The following is a 20,657-nucleotide window of genomic DNA, read 5'->3' as shown; positions in this document are numbered from 1 at the left end:
CTGTGATTTTTCAGGTTAAAGAAGTGTTTTGCATCAGCCTAGGATGAGCGATTAGCAGTTTCGCTGAAGGGAGTGGGGAAGTATTGTATGCACAGGGGAGCTGAGGCAATGAACCTTTCTGAACAAAATAGAAATGAACAATGAACAGCAGGGGCACCTGGGACAGCTTGAAAAATTAAAGGAGTATAAAGCATAGCAGGATTAGGGTGGTTCAGTTACCAGTTGTGATTGTGCAAGCAGCAGATAATTCCTGTCCTCTTTATCCCATGCTTTAGTACTGGAAGAAATTCCACCAGCTTCGTCGCTGGTTGACAGGCTGATGAGTTGTGCTGGGCACACTTGGGTGGTATTTCTAGGGTTCTGAGGCCTGGTCTGAACTTCAAAGTTTGCCTGACACAGCTCTTTCTGATAGGAATGTGGGGAAAAAAAATCACAGCCTTCACCAACAGAGCGATGCCGGCAATTGCCCCTCTGTAGACGCAGTTTATATTGGCTAACGTGTCCTTTTGCCAGCATAGTTTATGTTGTTCAGGGAGGAAGTTTAACTATGCTGGCAAAAGAAGTCTTTTTGCTGGTATATGCTGCATCTCTGCTAGAGGGCTTTGCTGATATAGTGATTCCAGCAAAGCCTTTGTTGCGTGGGCAAGCTCTGAACCTAGCAAAGTGCTATTGTTCATGAATTCTGGCTCAGTGCCTTCAGATCTTGAAAGCATTGGTAAAGCCCAAGCAAATGATTTCTCTGCTCTGGCAAGCCACCAAGTATTGTTTCCATTCCCCATTCCATATGCATGTTGCTGTTGAGTGATAATTATATGGAAACAATAGTTTTACAAACTTGAAAGGAAAGCTAATGGCCCAGATTGTCAGCTGGGTTCAGGAATGGGCTACTTGTGTTCAGATTGGGAGTCAGTTAGGCAGGGGTTCTCAAACTTCATTGCACTGCGACCCCCTTCTGACAACAAAAATTACTTCACGACCCCAGGACAGGAGATCAAAGCCTGAGCCCACCCAAGCCCCACTGCCCCGGGTATGGGGCACCAAACCCCAAGTCCCACCACTCCAGGCAGGGGGGCAAAGCTGAAGCTCAAGGGCTTCAGCCCCAGGCAAGGGGCCTGTAACCTGAGTCCCACTGCCCAGGGCTCAAGCCCTTGGGCTTTGGCTTCAGCCCTGAGCAATGGGGCTCCAGATTCAGCTCCAGGCCCCAGCAAGTCTAAACCAGCCCCGGCAACCCTGCTCAAAGGAGGTCGTGACCCACTTTGGGGTCATGTCCCACAGTTTATGAGAACTGCTGAGTTAGAGCAACCTAGGGACTGCTCTAACTTACCCTACACTTCCCAGGACATCCCTTGGGCTCAGGCAAGTAAAGAATTGCCAGAGGATAACATGCTCCATGTGGCCTTCTCCTGATAGGCCTCTTACACCACAGGTGAGCACAGGGCTGGATCTGGGCTGCTCTCCACCAGTAGAGGAGTCCTCTTAGGTTTCACGCCTTCTTCATGGTATCAGAGCACCATAATGGACCCTTCATGGCAGGGCACATTCAACAGGAGCCACAAGATTTCATTTAAAAAAAAAATCTTACATTTCCTCCATTTTAATTGGCCTGCTGCAACTCCTGAATATGGAAACAGCATGGGATTCCAGCAGCCTATCACTGTTCCACATGCTTTTCACCACCACACACACAGCTCCTTCTGCTGGTTCTGGTTTCATGCTGGTCTGACTATCCAGATAACTTATTCTCATGATGATTTTTTTCCCTATACACCCAGATCCTTGTACCTTGGGCTTAGCAAGCATCACAAGGGAAGAGAGTGATGCTGGCATTCCAATGAACTCTTGGTTCTAGGCTTTAATGCTACTCCCAAGACCACCCAGGCAATTTTTGTGTGTGTGTAGATATGTTCAAGGAAGCGACAGGGGAAAGAGTAATGAGACTGGATCATGGGGTAAATAAGTGATAAAGAAGCCACCAGAGAGATTTAAATTTGCAAAAGCTTTCTTGTGAGGAGGTGATGTTAGGGAAAGATGCTAGGATCTGTTGGTCTAATAAATACCCTATAAGCAGCAGCTGAGCAACCTTGCTACACAGGTGACTGCCAGGGGCAGCTCTAGGCATTTTGCCGCCCCAAGCACGGCAGGCAGGCTGCCTTTGACAGTTTGCCTGCGGGAGGTCCCTGGTCCCGCGGATTTGGCGGCACGCCTGCAGGAGGTCCGCCGAAGCCGCGGGACCAGTTGACCCTCCACAGGCATGCCACCGAAGGCAGCCTGCCTGCTGCCCTCGCAGCAACCAGTAGAGCACCCCCCACGACTTGCCACCCCAAGCACGCGCTTGGCATGCTGGTGCCTGGAGCCGCCCCTGGTGACTGCCAAGGAGTCACCAGCCTGGGTTAGAGAGGAGTTTAGTCAAAAGAGAGGCGAAAAAGTAGATCTTAGAGAGACAAGTTAGCACATGACAGGGAGATAGCCTGAGATGACAAAGCTCATCTTTCAAAGGTGGGGACAGACAGCTAACAGCCATCAGGCGGTAATTATTTTCTATCCTGGACTGGATTTGACAGGCAACAGTCGTAAAGGTGATGAAAGGCTTGATGGGGTATTACTGATCTCCCAAACCAACTTGTGGAGCCAATCATCTCTTGGGGCCTGTAATTCCTTTCTTCACAGCCTCCCTGTGACACTTGACCAGAAAGTATTAAACATCCTGCAGGATAAATGACTCAGATTCAACCCTTAAAAACATATGGGGAAATAATGTTTGTGGTTTTGTGTATTTACATATATATTGGTAGAGGCCAACAATATAATCAAACAGTCCCTGTCTATGCTGCATTCTGTTAATTCAGAGATCAAAAGAGCATCTTAACATTTAAATGAACTGCAAATAAAGGATATTGTTGTATTCATCTCTCCTTGAAATGTAAAGCAAATCATCTGTGAATGGTGGAAAAACAGGAAAGTGCCTTATGTTAATTCATGTAGCTAATTACTGGTGATGCTTAGGAAATAAACCTACTTCAAAGTCACCCTGATTGCCTGTTGTTTGCCTAAGGACTCCGACCTGTTAAAGAAGGCCTGAAAATGTATAAAAGACCCATGGGTCCTGATCCTGTCATCTCAGGTGTTAGGGGCAAAATCCTAACGTTTGTGTTTGGGTTATCATTGTTTATTGTATTTGGGTGGCATCCATGTTATAATCTAAAATGGAATATTGGTCATGTGACCCAAGGGTTAGGCCTTGGCTACACTGGCACTTTACAGCGCTGCAACTTTCTCGCTCAGAGGTGTGAAAAAACACCCCCCTGAGTGCAGCAAGTTACAGCGCTGTAAAGCGCCAGTGTAAACAGTGCCCCAGCGCTGGGAGCTAATCCCCACAGGGAGGTGAAGTACCTGCAGCGCTGGGAGAGCTGGCGCCATGAACACACTCACACTTCAAAGCGCTGCCGTGGGAGCACTCCCGCGGCAGCGCTGTACAGCTGCAAGTGTAGCCATTCCCTCAGCTAGAATATTTCCTGCCCTTTCCAATGGTCAGCAGCGGTACAGTGGTAAACCAGTACCAGCTCAACCCAGTTTTGCACGGGAATTCTACGGGGTTTCCCCGAAGAATTTTACAATCTTTAGAAGGCCGGCAGTTACCTCAGTTAATGGCTGCCCATCCCAGAGGCTGGTGCGCGGGTCTCGCGCCAACAGGCCATCTAGACTCCGGACCAGTTACAGCCTGTCACAGCCGTTATCATCCGCCTTCAGTCGCCCCGCCGTTGTCGCGGAAACCTGTCACTGAGGAAGAACAGACCAACGAGGGATTGCCCCAGTGTTCCTCTCTCGAGGCGAGCTAAGAGATAGAGGTCCTGAGCGACTGACAGACGGGTGATATATGTATGTCACGCTGACCTTGTATCCCCTCTGGTATTGATTTGGGTGCTGGCTTCACACCATGCGTTCACTAGGTTACTGTACCCATAGAAGAATACATTTCAGTTAATGTTTACTCGCTTGTCCCCGCTTTGTATACATCTCCCCAAATACACATTTTCTGTTTGGTTTACATACGCCTGGCTTCATTTTCCTATCATTATCCATCATAGGAAGGGGGAGGGAAATTACATGGTGGGGGGTGATAGCCAACCTGATGATAGATGCTGGTCTCACAGTAAAGGACTGAGAGCTCGTTGATTGTTAGGGGGCTCCCTGCTGCTTTATCCATTCTAGTTCTTGTACCTAACACAGGTCTGCTTGAGATCTCATACAGGGGAGGCCTACGTCCGAAGGACTGAGATCCCAGTTCTGACTGGACCGCCCTGAGTATAAACATTGGACTATAACCTATGGACTATTTCTGAAATAACTCGTTACATCTACAACGAGCACTCCATCTCTGCTGTGAATGTGCATCTCAAGATTGACTCGTGTGTGTATGTATACTGTTCTTTTAACCAATTCTCTCTCCCTTTTCTTTTTGAATAAATTTTAGTTTAGTTAATAAGAATTGGTTGTAAGTGTGTATCTGGGTGTGATTTTCTTCCACATTCCTAGCAGACAGAGCTGTGTCAGGAAAACTTTGTAATTTAGACCAGACCTCAGAACCTAGAAGTATCACCCAACTGCACCCAGCACAAGTCATCAATCAGCAACGAAGCTGGTGGAATTTCTTCCTGCACTAAAGCATGGGATAAAGAGGACAGGAATTATCTACTGCTTGCATAATCACAACTGGTAATTGAATCACCCTAATTCTGTGAATAGCTTGCCAATTACAGAACCAGTTTCTCCTCTCTTGGTTTTCACACCTCAACTGCTAGAACAGGGCCTCATCCTCCCTGATTGAACTGACCTCGTTATCTCTAGCTTGCTTGCTTGCTAGCATATATATACCTGCCCCTAGATATTTCCATTACATGCATCTGAGGAAGTGGGTATTCACCCATGAAAGCTCATGCTCCAAAATGTCTGTTAGTCTATAAGGTGCCACAGGATTCTTTGCTGCTTTTACAGATCCAGACTAACACGGCTACCCCTCTGATACCCTAATCCTGCTGTGCTTTATACTCCTTTAATTTTTCAAGCTGTCCCAGGTGCTCCTGCTGTTCATTGTTAATTTCTATTTTGTTCAGAGAGGCTCATTGCCTCAGCTCCCCTGTGCATACAACACCTCCCTACTCCCTTCAAGGAAACTGACAATCGCTCATCCTAGGCTGATGCAAAAAACTAACTTTTTTAACCCAAAATCACAGTAGTCTATTGTTTAACAGTGCACCTTGCCAGCAGACATACTGTACTGTTAGCTTTCACAGGGCTTGCCAATGAACAAGGGATTACATCTGTACATATATGGGATTCAAAAGCCTGTGAAAATAAGCACAGAATTTTGCTTTGATGTGACACAACAGACTTCTCAAAGTGAAAGTGTGTCAAGCAAGAAGTTAGAAGGAATCCTCTATTGCAGTAGTTCTCAACCAGGGATCTGGGGACCCCTGGGGGTCCATGAGCAGGTTTCTGGGGGGTCCTCCAAGCATGGCTGGCATTAGATTCGCTAGAGCCCAGGGCAGAAAGCCAAAGACCCACCGTGCAGGACTGCAGCCTGGGTCCCCAAGCCCCACCACCCGAGGCTGAAACCGAAGCCTGAGCAACTTAGCTTTGCAGGGAAGCCGTGTGGCTTGGGGACCCAGAGCTATTGCCCTGCTTGCTACCCCCTAATGCTGGCCCTGGCTTTTATATGGAGAACAACAGTTGTTGTGGCACAGCTAGGCCATGGTGTTTTTATAGCATAGGGGGAGGGCAGGCTCTGAAGGAAAAAGGTTGAGAACCTCTCTGCTCAATTGGAAAATAATGGTTATTGTAGTGGATTGGCTCCTGGGTATGTGCATTGCTGCTCTCTGCTGGCAGTGATGAAAACTTCCTGAACTGTTCAATGAATGAGTCATGGACTGCTAAGTAATTTCCTTTTATCTTAGTGCACGGGAATTTGCATCCTGGGGGAAGCATCAGAGTTATCTCCAGGTCACACTGTCATAACTTTAGTCCCAGATTTGGACCTTAGCGTCCAAAATATGGGGGTTAGCATGAAAACCTCCAAGCTTAGTTACCAGCTTGAACCTGGTACTTGCTGCCACCACCCAAAAAATTAGAGTGTTTTGGGGCACTCTGGTCCCCCTGAAAAACCTTCCCTGGGGACCCCAAGACCCAAATCCCTTGAGTCTCACAACAAAGGGAAATAATCCTTTTTCCCTTCCCCCCTCCAGGTGCTCCTGGAGAGATACACAGACACAAGTTCTGTGAATCCAAACAGAGTGACTCCCCCCCTCCGTTCCCAGTCCTGGAAACAAAAGCACTTTCCTCATCACCCAGAGGGAATGCAAAATCAGGCTAGCAAATCCAACACACACAGATCTCCCCCTGATTTCTTCCTCCCACCAATTCCCTGGTGAGTACAGACTCAATTTCCCTGAAATTTCCCAGTAAAAAAAAACTTCAACGGGTTTTAAAAAGAAAGAAAAAATACATACAAATGGTCTCTCTGTATTAAGGTGACAAATACAGGGTTAATTGCTTAAAAGAAATATGAATAAACAGCCTTATTCAAAAAGAATACAAATCAAAGCACTCCAGCACTTATGTTCATGCAAATACCAAAGAAAAGAAACCATATAACTTACTATCTGATCTCTTTGTCCTTACACTTAGAAACAGAAGATTAGAAAGCAGAAACTACTTCTCCAAAGCTCAGAGAAAGCAGGCAGACAGACAAAAGACTCAGACACAAACTTCCCTCCACCCAGAGTTGAAAAAATCCGGTTTCCTGATTGGTCCTCTGGTCAGGTGCTTCAGGTGAAAGAGACATTAACCCTTAGCTATCTGTTTATGACACACACAGTGAATGGTCATGAGTTTGTTACATTATAAAAAATAATCACTATGCACAGCTGGCTGAGGCATCAGCGTGAAGAAGCCAGAGGGTTATCAGTTGCTTGTCATTATGATGCAGCACTTTCAGTTGAAGTAGCCAGAGGCTGAGCATCGGCTCTGGATTTCTATAATAGTCCACGGATGTGATCAAAGCTAGACTACGCCAAAATGTAAGTCACTTGTCTGATGATGCTTCTAGTTTATTAGCTTTAGAAATCTCCAGGAAGAGAAGATTCAGCATTTAGGGGGTAGAACTTGAGCTCAATTATACTGGTATAAAATACATTTTTAAAAAGGCAGAACCCTACCCCCCTTGAAACCAATGATATTTCTCTAAAATTGCATCATTATTTGCACCTGCAATAATTTCTTTAGCCTCAAGATACAGCTAAGATTCATAGGGTATGTCTACACTGCAATATAAAGCCTCCAGGCCTGAGTCTCAGCCCAGGTCTGCTGACTCTGGCTCACAGGGGTATAGTGGGGCTGAAAAATTCAGTGTAGCCATTCAGACTGGAGCCAGAGGCTCAGGCTCTGAGACCCGCCTCCCCATACCTTGTGGGGTTTCAGAGCCCAGGCTCCAGCCTGGATCTGAACATCTACAATGGAATTTCATAGCCCCGGGGGCCAGCCTTAACTATGCAGTGTAGATGTACCCCTTGTTTACTTTTAGGTATTTTATTAAATCTGTTGTCCTGAATAGAGAATTATTTGTTCCTGTAAGTACCATATGTCTCTATTCACTTCTAAGAGTGATTTTTATATTACAAAGCTTTGCCCTTGAGATCCCTTGTATTGCCAGGAATAGAAGCCCAAGCTGATAAAGTGTTTGCACAGGGCTTTGAAAACAAAATGTGCAAAACAAATACAAAGCATTCTCCATCTTTCCTTATCGCTTGAGTTACTGAGGCCAGGTCTACATTCAAAAGTTGAGTCGATTCAGCTATGTCACTCAGGGGTGTGAAAATCCCCTGGTGTAGTGAGTGCTAGGTCAAGGGAAGAATTCTTCCTTCCCTGATTTCTCCACAGTCCAGCTGCCTAGATGCTGGAATGAGTGCCACAGCCTGCCCAACCCCCAGTTGCTTAGATACATTCCCCTCAGAGTCTACTGGTCTGTGGGAGCTCTGATTTTCCAGTCCCATTCTTCAGTGACAATCTGGCAGCATGAGAACTACCATATCAGGTCAGACCAATGGTCAGTCTAGCCCAGTGTCCTGTCAGGGCCAGGACCAGAGCCTTAGGGTGAGTGTGCAGAACAGGTCAAATGAACCCACCCATCTTTCCCTCCCAGCTTCTGGCAGTCAGAGGTTTAGGGTCTCCCCGAGCATGGAGTTGCATTCATGACCATCTTGGCTAATAGCCATTGATGGACCTATCCTCCATGAACTTTAGTTCTCTCTTTAGCCCAGTTATACTTTGAACCATCACAACATCCCATGGCAATAGGTAAATTGTGCATTATGTGAAAAAAGTATTTCCTCTTGTTTATTATAAACCTGCTGCCTATTAATATCATCAGGTGACCTCTGGTTTTTATATTGTGGGAAAGTGTAACTAACATTTCGCTATTCACTTTTGCCACACTATTCATGATTTTATAGACCTCTAGCAAATCCCCCATTTCTCTGTTTCTTTTCTAAGATGAATAGCCCTAATCTTTTTAGTTTCTCCTCATATGGAAGCTGTTCCATCACCGGGATCATCTTTGTTACCCTTCTTTGAATCTTTTCCAGTTCCAGTATATCATTTCTGAGATGGGGTGACCATCTCAGTACTGGACACAGTATTCAAGGCGTGGGCACACTATAGTTTTGTTACCCCAAAATCTCTGTTATAGAATAATAAGGAGCTGACATATAAATAGCAGGTTCAATTTCTACCAGCATCTAGCAACTGGGAGAGTTAGAAATCTGTGTGCCTTCTGCCCGTGTTGTATTGAAATAAAGGATAGAGCAAATATAACCTTAAACAGAAAGATTTATTAAGGGAAAGTTACAACTGGGGGAAGATTCACTAAGAGGATCACTTACAAATACCCAAAAATAGATTCCAGCAAGGGGCATAAAGCCCAGACCCTCAAACCATCCCTTGGTTAAACTATGAAGTGCCTGAAAAACAATTACTGTTTCTCTGCAGATGGAGGTCACCGGCAACAGATGAACCATCTCAGAGTCTCAGGAACATCAGAAGATCTGGCTCTCTACCACCAAAGCAGGAGATCAACAGATCTTGACTGATGGCAAAGTCTCCACGGGATATCCGGTAAGTATCAAAGTACTTGGCAGGTGGTAGTAGCCGAAGTCTTGATCCGATGGTCTTGATCCGATGCCACCCAGAGAAATTGGACATGGCTGCCTTGATGGTGGACAGCACCATGTCATCGCTGACAGTTCCTTATATACTCTCTCTGGCGTGAATTCCTGAGGTACACACTGGCAGTCACTGCCCCCAACCAGTTCCAGCCAGCTCTCAGTCCCTCAAGTTCGGGCGGGAAACAGAATTTAGGCAGGAAAATGCCATGAAGAAAGGATACCAAGATGGAGTTCAAACCTTTTCTACCACATGCACCATCTTGAATTCTTAGCAACATTAATTATAATACATAGCAAAAGTATAACCATACACCAATAACACCCTACAGTTTTGTATAGTGGCATTATGATATTTTCAGTCTTATTTTCCATTACTTTCCTAGTGGTTCTTAACATTTGCCTGCTGGTGAGCATTGAACTGAAGTTTTCAGAGAACTATCCAGGGTGACTCCAAGAGCTCTTTCTTGAGTGGTAACAGCTAGTTTAGAATCCATCATTATAAGCTTCAAGTTCACAAAGACTGTCTGGGTTCCCTAAACACCTGTTTTGCTTAAAGGATGTTAGCTCAAAACCAGGGCCAGTGGAATTGCTTCAGTAAAATACACACAACATCCATGAAAAGAATTAAATGAAACAAGCAACCCTAACCATAGTTTGCAGCCTGAGCACTGCAGCCTTGTGCTAGGACACGAGAATCAGAACATGAAAATAAGTAGAAAGGGAAACTAAAATTGTTCACACTTTCTTTTTTTTTCTACTGATCCAGTCATGAGAAATGCAAAATCTGGAGCAGGATTTTAAATGGGCTCTGTGTCAGGTTAACTGCTCCCACCAATGGTCATGCAAATTTTGCCGTTGACTTCAATAGCAGCAGAAGTAGCCAATGCAGCACACATCTGAAAGTTACACTGTAGATTTGTAACTAACTCATCTTTGTTTGGAGTTTGCCATGTCAGGTCACACCTTGACATCCTTGATTTTTGCCCCCTATCTTCTGAGATTTCTACTACCTTGAAAGACAAACGACAAATAGTCTCCTTCCAGTTTTAATGCCAGACCCAAAACCTCAGCAGGACAACATTTGAATCCAGGCCATGCCCTTGCTATCTGAGATTTGTAGGCACATATTATTAATGTTCTAGGGGGCAAGAACAGGTTAGATCTGAAGTTCCAATTTAAATCTATCTCTAAATTTAGTTCAGTGTAGATGCCCAGAGACCTTTCAGTTCCTTTTTATATTATTTTATATCATATTTTATATTATTAACTTTCTGTAATGTCTTGACTAAAATCTAACTTCATAAAACCCCTTGTATAGTTAATTTAAATGTGCTTGATATCTAAGGGAGATAGGGAGGCATAATGAGTCATGCTGCATTACCGGGTGTCTTAGCTCACTAAGACAGCTAACCTCGGTCTTGTTCAACATATCGTTCAAGAGATTTTCAGGTTGAATAACTGCAGTTAAGATACCGCATTGCACTCCTCCACCTTAACCTACTCTCTACACCTCTTTAGTTCTGTGCAGTTGCTTCCTGGAGACCGAGGAAAGGCCATTTCTGCTTCCAAGGAGCACAGCATGCTGTCTCTGTAAGACACCAACTCTGGCCCTGGATTTCAGCACAATACAGAAGTGTCTTGCATGGTAATGTGGTTATGCTCACTGTGAGGGGAGGCAGAAGCAAATCATGACAAAAAGGATAATTTTTTTTGTAGAACTTTATAAGGGAAAACCCCAACATTGTAACAGGAACATAAATAATATAGAACATTACCAAGTACTTACTACTTATAAGAATAAACTACAGGTTACCAACACCTTAACCTTTGCAGTCTTGTACATGCTGCTCTTCCTTACTCCCTGCAGTTAATACCAAATGCATTATTAACAATTAGAACAAAAGAGATTGCTCAGCAATAAACAGTGTCACTTCAGAGATGTATCAACTTTTCCTCTTCCTAGCCTAAGTTCAGCTCCACTCTTGCTCTCCTGTTGCTTCTCTTCAGCTTGACGTGCTCCTTAGATTCAATGCTCCTGTGGCTCTTTTCACTGAGTTTGGGGTTACAGTGAGCGGAAACCTTCCTCACCATAGTATCTGCTGCCTTGCAGGAAAACACCTTTCCTTCCTGCTCCCCCCCCGGCCGCATCCTCTTCCCCGCCCTCAGTCATGTGGGAACGAGGCAGAGCCCAGCGTGGATGTACCATGCAGCCCAGAGGGCAGTTTGCTCCCTTCAGAAAGCCCTGATTAAATGCCTGCAGGAAGATTGTGCAAGCCACGTGCTGCCTTTTCAGGCTTGCAAGCTGTGGAGACACTAGGGGGCTAGCGGGACCTGGGACGCTTCCCGTAGCGTGCAGCGGGAGGGGGATACTTCTGCACTTGCATCTCCTGCGGTTGAACCATGGTTGATTCTCTCACGTTTGGACAGCAGGATGTGGTCGCTGGGGAATTAGGCTGCAACTGTAACCCCCCAAAAGGCAAAGCTGCAGACATGAGAAAAAGCAGATGGGACTCTCCCCAGAGTTTGTGAGGACTCGTGCAGTCTCTCCTAGTCCTCCATCCAGCCCTGCTTTGGATATAGTTGAACCTTTAACGACAGGAAAACAGCTGTGTTCTCCAAGGATGAAATTCTCTGCTCACATCCCGGCTCTGATCTGCTCTTAGGACATGCACCTATCAGAGCTAGAGAGCAGGCTAGCAGAGTTGAGCTGCAGCGTGTAGATCCAAAAAGAGGATTTTGCTTTCGATGCAAACGTGTTAGGCAATAATATGCTGCAATAACACTCTTGCAAGCAAAAGAGGTTGGGACCATGACTGTGGAAGACAATTTGCACCTTCCTCTCCCTTTATATACTGCGATCTGATGCTCAGCGTTATAAACTCTTCTCTTGGGGTCCCATGCTGCAGCACAGCTGAGATACTGGGTAGCAGAACATAAGGCACTGGGTCACAGTGGCTCTAAAAGTCCTGTTGGTGGTGCTGCCCCGCTAAGGCAGGCTAATTCCTACCTGTTCTAACACTGTGCTGCAGCCCAGAAGTGGCCAGCAGCAGATCTAGCTCCCGGGGGGGCACAGGGCTCTGAGCGCTGCCCCCGCCCTGAGCACCAGTTCCAGGCGCCTCTGCCTAGAAGCTGGGCTTGCTGCTGGCCGCTTCTGGGGCACAGCGTGGTCTGTGGTGCCAGGACAGGCAGGAAGACTGCCTTAACACCCCCGCTGCACCGCTGACCGGGAGCCGCCCGAGGTAAGCCTGCTCCCCAACCCAGTGTCCCAGTCCCCTACACTGAGCCCCCCCTACACCCAGAGCCCCTTCCTGCACCTCAACCCCCTCATCTCCAGCCCCACCCCAGAGCCTGCACCCTCCAGCCCTGACCCTTTCCAATACCCCAACCCTATGTCCCAGCCCTGAGCCCCCTCCTGCACCCCAAACCCCTCATCCCTGGTCCCACCCCACAGCCTACAGCCCAAACCCCCTGCCCTAACCCAGAGCCCCCTCTCATGCCCTGAACCCCTCATTCCCAGCCCCACCCGCCAGCCCTCACTCCTGCGCCCCAACCCTCTGCCCCAGTTCTGAGCCCCTTCCACACCCCTCATCCTCAACCCCACTGGGTCACGGGCATCACACATTTTCTTAAACTGGGTCGCAGAAAAAAAGTTTGAAAACCACTGGGCTAAGACAGGCTCTCAAAAGTCACTGCATCCCTTCTGACAACACGGCCCCAGGAGCGAGGACCGAACCTCAGCTCGCCAGAGCCCTGCTGCACTGGGTGGGGAGGCCAAAGCCCGAGGGTTTCAGCCCCGGCAGGGCAATCCTTAGGCATACGCGGCACCCAAAAACGTGGAGCGCCACCCTTGCTAGCTGCTGCGTAGACTCCTCTCCTCTCCAGCCCCTCCTCAGTGCTGGGCCTGCGGACTTCTCCCGACCAGACGCCCGGGCCCCTCCCCTCCGCCCACTCGCTTCTCAGCAGGGGCGCAGGGGAGTTTGCATGTGAGCAAACGGGGAGCTGGGGCAGGTGAGGCTGGGAACAGAGTGGGGATACCCGGAGTCTGGGAAGAGAAGGGGGAGCTGAGCTGGGGGTAGGGCCGGGCATGGGACTTTGGGGAGCAGGGAGGGCGAAGGAGGAACTGGTCTGAGGAACTGGGCTGGGGGGCAGGCAAGGCTAGGAACAGAGCGGGGGGGATACCTGGAGGCTGGGAAGAGGGGGGATCTGAGCTCGGGGGGGAAGGCAAGGCTAGGAACAGAGCGGGGGGGATACCTGGAGGCTCGGAAGAGGGGGGATCCGAGTTCGGGGGGGCAGGCAAGGCTAGGAACAGAGCGGGGGGGATACCTGGAGGCTGGGAAGAGGAGGGGGTGGGTCTGAGCTCGGGGTGGTGGGGCAAGGCTAGGAACAGAGCGGGGGGGATACCTGGAGGCTGGGAAGAGGAGGGGGGGTCTGAGCTCGGGGTGGTGGGGCAAGGCTAGGAACAGAGCGGAGGGAATACCTGGAGGCTGGGAAGAGGAGGGGGGGATCTGAGCTCGGGGGGGCAGGCAAGGCTAGGAACAGAGCGGGGGGGATACCTGGAGGCTGGGAAGAGGAGGGGGGGTCTGAGCTCGGGGGGGCAGGCAAGGCTAGGAACAGAGCGGGGGGGATACCTGGAGGCTGGGAAGAGGAGGGGGGGTCTGAGCTCGGGGGGGCAGGCAAGGCTAGGAACAGAGCGGGGGGGATACCTGGAGGCTGGGAAGAGGGGGGGGGTCTGAGCTCGGGGTGGGGGGGCAAGGCTAGGAACAGAGCGCGGGGGATACCTGGAGGCTTTGAAGAGGAGGGGGGGTCTGAGCTCAGGGGGGCAGGCAAGGCTTGGAACAGAACTCGGGGGGGGGATCTGAGCTGGGCGGGGGTAGAGTTGGGCATGGGACTTCAGGGAGCAGGGGAGCGGAGGAGGAACTCGCTGGGGGGGGGTGGGCTGCGAAGGAAAAAGAGCGGGGGGTCGGGGTGACTTTGGCTGGCTCAGTGAGCGAGCAGCGAAGGACGGGCTAGGGCCGCATGGGGAGCAGGCTGGTGGCCCTGCGGGGGAGCAGCTGTTCTGAGCAGTCCCACCCTGAATCTGCATCCTTCCCCTGGGCAACGCCCTGCAATCTCTCTCCTAGTCTCCTTTTGACGCCACCCCCCTCTTCTCTGAAGTTTAAGACCAGATGCCAAGGATCCTCTTTGGACCGTTATCTTTCCTCTCTTCCCTTTCCTAGCAGGGATCAGCAGCAGCAAAGGAGGGAGGGGCGGAGTTTCCTCTCCTCCCTTTCTCCTTGTTATTTTAGAGGGAGAGGCGCGCACACAACCAGACTGGGGAGGAGGGAAAGTTCAAGGGCAATTTGCTTTTCCTGCCCATTCACAATATTCCAGTGTCAGCAGGAGGAAACTGACACTAAAACAATGGGAGGAGGGGGATGTATCTGGAGCAGAAAAGCAGCAATAGAACTGTGGAATGCGAGGGAGGGAGCGACCTCTTAGCTGGGGAGGAAGTTGGACTGGCATTTGACAAGGCTGGAGTAGCTGAAAACTTTTATTTAGGGAAAAGGGACATGATTTTTTTTCTTGTAGATCCAAGTATCTCCGAGGCTGGCTCTTAAGCGGGTAGCGTTTTGAACAAGCGAGAGTTATAAACAGTGCAGAGTTGAGTGGGATTTTAAAGGTCCCTTTAAGAGTGCAGCACCGTCTTCCTCACCCATGGGAAAGACCTTTAAAAATGGCCTTAAATAATCCAAAACAAGAGCCACTGTTCAAATGAGATTTGGCTGTTTATGGCTCTAGCCACACTGTTGAAACTGCATCCTGAGTTATTCCCAGTACAATCCCATTGAGCCATGTGTGGCAACCGGGAGTGTAAATCAGGGCAGAAAAAAAGAATGGTCTGACTATAATTCCTTTTCTTATTAAACTGCATGTCCCAAGCACCTCTTTAGTTGTCAGGATTAGAGGGAAATGCTTTATTTTAGGGAGAAGGAGCGGCCACTTGGGAGTTGATGGCCCAGAGCCGGTGCAGGCAAGGGCCTGGTTGGGGGCTGGACTCAGCTATTGGTATCAGCTATTCTTTATTTTGTCATTCAAATGAATTTTGGGTCATGGCTGACATCCCAGCCATCATGTAAAACACTTCCCTGTGGCCTTTTGACATGCACACAGAGGTATCTCACTGCCAAGTCCCTATCCTCAGAGGGATGGGGAGGGGCAAGGCTGCAGGGTGATCTCCCACCTCCATGCACCCAGTGGCCTATGCTTGCGACTGCCATGCTGGAGCCTCCACATTTATTTATTGACAAAATTTGGAGAATTTTAAAATATTGTGCACAGAATTTTAAAATATTCTGCACAGAATTTAACTTTTTGGTGCTGAATTCCCTCAGGAATATGGGGTGCTGGGCAGTTGTGGGGCGGGGGCTGTCAGAGCGGCAGTGAGTGTTACCTCTGTTCCACTAATAACCAACCCAGGGTCACACTTGTATTAGTTTTATTACAATGCCGATGTTAGGTCAGATAGAAAAGAGATGGAGCTTATTCATACACGCACACATTCACTGCATACCCTCATGCACCCACACACTTACACAGGCGAAGAATTACCAGAAACAGCTTGGAGACCGAGAAGCAGAAGTGTGGTAGATCTGGCGTGTCCGCCTGCTGTCACGAATCCAGGCTGCTGAGCAGGTCAAGAAGCAGGGGCTTGTGTGCATGCCTTCCTTTTATTTTGGAACTGGGTGGCTCCTGTCAGCTACACTGAGTTTCCTTTCTGTGTTCATCACCAAAAAGCTTTTCCAGACCAGTTCCTTTCATGCATACCAAGTTCTTCTTTTCTTTACAGCACTTCGTGATTGCTTTCTCAAGGCAGATTATCTTAGACACACCTGGCTCCGGGCTTCTTTCTCCTTGCAGTTCCTCTCTGCCCAGTCCCACATACACTCCCTTATCTCCACTTAGGAAGGAACAATCAGTTTCACACATACAGAATGGGAAGAGACTGTCTAGGAAGGAGTATGGCAGAAAGGGATCTAGGGGTTATAGTGGACCACAACCTAAATATGAGTCAACAGTGTGATGCCGTTGCAAAACAAGCAAATGTGATTCTGGGATGCATTAACAGGTGTGTTGTGAGCAAGACACAAGAAGTCATTCTTCCGCTCTACTCTGTGTTGGTCAGGCCTCAGCTGGAGTATTGTGTCCAGTTCTGGGCACCACATTTCAAGAAAGATGTGGAGAAATTGGAGAGGATCCAAAGAAGAGCAGCAAGAATGATTAAAGGTCTAGAGAACATGACCTATGAAGGAAGGCTGAAAGAATTGGGTTTGTTTAATTTGGAAAAGAGAAGACTGAGAGGGGATATGATAGCAGTTTTCAGGTATCTAAAAGGGTGTCATAAGGAGGTGGGAGAAAACTTGTTAATCTTAGCCTCTAAGGATAGAACAAGAAGCAATAGGCTTCAACTGCAGCAAGGGAGATTTAAGTTGGACACTAGGAAAAAGTTCTTAACTGTCAGGGTGGTTAAACATTGGAATAAACTGCCTAGGGAGGTTGTGGAATCTCCATCTCTGGAAATATTTAAGAGTAGGTTAGATAAATGACTATCAGGGATGGTCTAGACAGTATTTGGCCCTGCCATGAGGGCAGGGGATTGGACTCGATGACCTCTTGAGGTCCCTTCCAGTCCTAGAATCTATTAATCTTCCCCACACACTCCCTTGTTCACAAGCTCTCTGATTGTGTGATGGGACATTACACAGTTTGGAAGTTCATACAAGTGATAACTTGCAAAGGTTACAGAGCTTGCAAAGGTTACAAAACTTAAAAGGCTATGTTAACAATAACTGAAGTTACAAAGTCTGGAAAAACGTTGCAGAACCTAATGCTGCAAGTTACAGATCTTATAATCGCATTTGAGCAGAGGGTTTACATAACAGTGAGGGAGGTCTGTGGGTGGGAGATCGCTGGGCATAGGAATCTGTGGTGGTGATCTCTGGGTGAGGAGCCACTGGGCATGGGGGTTGCTGGGCATAAAGGGCCATGGGGTAGTGGGCAAGGGGGAAATGCAGTGGGGCACACTGGCAGTGCAGGATGGGTTTGGGGACAGAGGTGGGAGGGAAGTGCAGGAGATGGGGGGAAGGCAGCACAATTAAACTGTTTTTAATAAAGGGCATGTGGCAAGTTTTCCAGTATTGTAAGCTTATGTTTGTGTTGCTAAGAGCAAGTCGGGCATAGGGGCACCAGTTTAATAATACTGCATAGGGCCCCATAAATCCTAAGGATGGCCCTGAGCCCTGGGCAGGGGGGCTGTAACCTTGGACTTTGGCATCGGCCCAGGGTGGTGGGACTCGGACTTTGGCTTTGACCCTGGGCCCCAGCAAGTCTAAGCCAGTTCTGGCAACCCCATTAAAATGGGGTCATGATCCACTTCAGAGTCCCAACCCACAGTTTGAGAACCACTGGTCTAAGAAGACCAACCAGACTGGGTAAAAAAATAGAGGCACAGAGAGGTGAAGGGACTTGCTTAAGGTCACACAGCAGGCCAGTGGTGGAGCTGGGAACAGAACTCACCTCTCCTGACTCCCTCTCCAGTATCCTCCCTGCTAGACCAGGAGTCAGCAACCTTTCAGAAGTGGTGTGTCAAGTCTTCGTTTATTCACTCTGATTTAAGTTTTCACGTGCCAGTGGTACATTTTAACATTTTTAGAAGGTCTCTTTCTATAAGTCTATAATATATAACTAAACTATTGTTGTATGTAAAGTAAATAAGGTTTTTAAAATGCTTTAGAAGCTTCATTTAAAATTAAATTAAACGGCAGAGCTCCCTGGACTGCTGGCCAGGACCCAGGCAGTGTGAGTGCCACTGAAAATCAGCTCACGTGCTGCCTTTGGCACCTGTGCTTACTCCTGTGCTAGACCATGCTGCCTTTCATGTAATGAAGGCCTCTGTATGGTGCAGGTGAGCTTGGCTGGAGGGAGTATACACTGCTCTGATTAATATGGCAGTGGCAGATAACTGTTAGCTGAAACAATAAAACCAAACCAAACCAAACCTCAATAGGCAAGGTTCTTACTGTCTGTGCTGACAACTGTGATTTGATCCAAACCAGAGCAATTATTTCTTTCTGGCACTGGTGTTCTGGGCTGCATTTCTTACAAGGCCTGTATCTATACAGGTCAGTATGTGTTCTCTTTCTACATTTCCAAAATGTAAGAATGCCTGGCAGTTATAAGAGCCAAACTGGCCTATGCTTTTCCCTGTTTTGTTCACTCATGCTAAGCAACATCCCACAACACCCTGCAATAATACAGATCAGCATTTGGCAGGTGCCAAAGGGCCAGTTGGAAATAAAAACAAATGCAGCCCTCAGTACACACCAGAGAGACAAGGTGGGTCGTTAGGTAATTTATTTTTTTCTGAAATGACCACACCCAGCCAGAAGAGTAGAGGGGGCTTAAAAATAAACAGACCAACTGAAAAGACCTGGTTTGATGCTGTTTTTAAAATTGTGTGCTTTTTTGGGGTGCCAATCTCATGATTTTTTTGAGGGGGAGGATCCAACTCATGATTTTTTATCTCTGGTGGTTGGCAATATTGAAGGGGGTTCCCCTCTGGTGTCAGGGCCTGGGCTGGTGCCTCCCTCCCCTGGCTCTCTGATCCATGAAGTAGATATGAGGCTGTGACTTCTGTTCACAGGAATGGATCTGGCAGTCCCCTTTCCCATCTGCTAGAGGTTGGCTGCCTGGGGAGCCAGAAAAGCCACACAGGTCTGCAGCCCAAGGTAAGCCCAGCTGGGGCAAGTAGGGTTCCTAGGGGGTTGGGGCACCCAGCAGCTTCCTAGTCACAAGACTAATGACATTTGTTGCAGAGATTGGTTCCTGGGTTAGTGTTTCTGTCTTGTGGTGTGTAGTTGCAGGTGAGTATTTGCTTCAGGTTGGGGGCTGTCTTTAAGCGAGGATTGGCCTGCCTCCCAAGGCCTCTGAGAGTGGGGGATCATTTTCCAGGATAGATTGTAGACCCTTGATGCAATGGAGAGGTTTTAGCTATGAGCTATATGTGATGGCCAGTGGTGTTCTGTTACTTTCCTTGTTGGGTCTGTCCTGTAGAAAGTGACTTCTGGGGACCAGTTGTGATGTTGCACTCCATATGCTTTATGAAAATATGTTTGGAGTGTGAATATAACATAACTGGGATATGCTTTATGCAAAAGGTCTCCTGTAAGGTATTACAAAGCTTATAATCTACTAAGTGTGTTCATCCTATTTGTATGTTTGTATCATTCTTGTATCTAAAACTAGAAATATGAATAGTTTCAGAGTTGCAGCTGTGTTAGTCTGTATCCGCAAAAAGAACAGGAGTACTTGCGGCACCTTAAAGACTAACAAATTTATTTGAGCTCAAATAAATTTGTTAGTCTTTAAGGTGCCGCAAGTACTTCTGTTCTTTTTTTAAGAAATATGAAGTTAACTCTGAGGTCCTATTGTAATTATGCAAAGTGTGGACCATTAATGGTGGTTTAGAAGCTTGATGGCCCCCATTGACCAGGACAATTGGTTGTAAATGGCTCTGTTTACTTGTAAGCCTTCCTGTGTTCCTGTGAGTCAGGCTAGGAAGAATGGAGGCTTGGGAGGGGTCTCACAGGACATGTGATCCAGTCATCTGGTACTGGAATCCATCTTAACCCTGGTGCTTTTCCATGTAGGAGGAGGGATGGAAATCCAGAGAAACAAATGATTCCTATCTTGTGCCAAAGCTATAAAAGGGGGTGAACAGAACAAAGGGGGTTGCCAGTCATCAGAAATCCCCTAGTTACCGCTTGAGCTGGAACTAACAAGACCTGTACCGGGGAAAGGATCGGGCCCAGACTAGGAAGGAGTCTAGTCTGTGAATTAAAGAAGCTTATTGGAACATCTGAGGGTGAGATTTACCTGTATTCAGTTTCTTAAATGTTTTAGGCTTAGACTTGTATGTTTTGTTTTATTTTGCTTGGTAACTTACTTTGTTCTGTTATTACTTGAAACTACTTAAATCCCACTTTTTTTACCCCAGGAGTGAGGACTGAAGCCTCATCCCGCCTGAGCCCAGCCAAAGCCAAAACCCGAGCCCCAGTATGAGGTGAGGGACACCATTTTGAAGAATGTGCTGTTCCACCTCTGTCTGTGTGAGTGGAACGGCGTGTTCTCAGAATGGCGTCCTCTGTGCTGCATGAGCTTGTACACACCAGGTGTGGGAGGTCATGCTGGCGGGGGCGGGCCCACACCATTCCCAGAAGTACCAGAGTGTCCTTTATTCTGGGAAATGTGTGAGTGGCCACCCTAGCACAGAGCAATTGTGTTAACAGCTGACCGTCTATACACCTGATGGGCCAGCTAACTTGAGCTAAAAGCACCCCTACTTGGAGTTCATGGCAGGGCCGGCTTCAGGGTTTTTGCTGCCCTAAGCGGCAAAACAAAACAAAA

The 20,657-nt window shown here is 47.8% G+C and overlaps 2 protein-coding genes across 9 annotated transcripts in view; one reads left to right on the top strand and one right to left on the bottom strand.

Annotated features, from left to right (window-relative positions):
* ABI3 (ABI family member 3) overlaps positions 1-6,675 on the bottom strand; it is a 52,269-nt gene extending 45,594 nt beyond the window's left edge. Inside the window, exons 1-2 of the mRNA XM_030541209.1 lie at positions 6,654-6,675; positions 3,637-3,951 (exon numbers count right to left, since the gene is read on the bottom strand). The gene's annotated coding sequence lies outside the window, so the exon portion shown is untranslated. The remainder of the gene's footprint in view (positions 1-3,636; positions 3,952-6,653) is intronic.
* A 324-nt stretch (positions 6,676-6,999) lies between these two features.
* LOC115639058 (beta-1,4 N-acetylgalactosaminyltransferase 2-like) overlaps positions 7,000-20,657 on the top strand; it is a 48,715-nt gene continuing 35,057 nt past the window's right edge. For all 8 annotated transcript variants that reach the window (XR_003997587.1, XR_003997589.1, XR_003997590.1 and 5 more), the window contains exons 1-3: positions 7,000-7,073; positions 9,040-9,165; positions 10,734-12,454. The gene's annotated coding sequence lies outside the window, so the exon portion shown is untranslated. The remainder of the gene's footprint in view (positions 7,074-9,039; positions 9,166-10,733; positions 12,455-20,657) is intronic.

This window comes from Gopherus evgoodei, chromosome 23, assembly GCF_007399415.2.
Source record: "Gopherus evgoodei ecotype Sinaloan lineage chromosome 23, rGopEvg1_v1.p, whole genome shotgun sequence".
In the NCBI taxonomy this organism is placed as follows: domain Eukaryota; kingdom Metazoa; phylum Chordata; order Testudines; family Testudinidae; genus Gopherus; species Gopherus evgoodei.
Note: the sequence above shows the minus strand (reverse complement) of the source record. Positions and strands in the feature narration are given on the sequence as shown.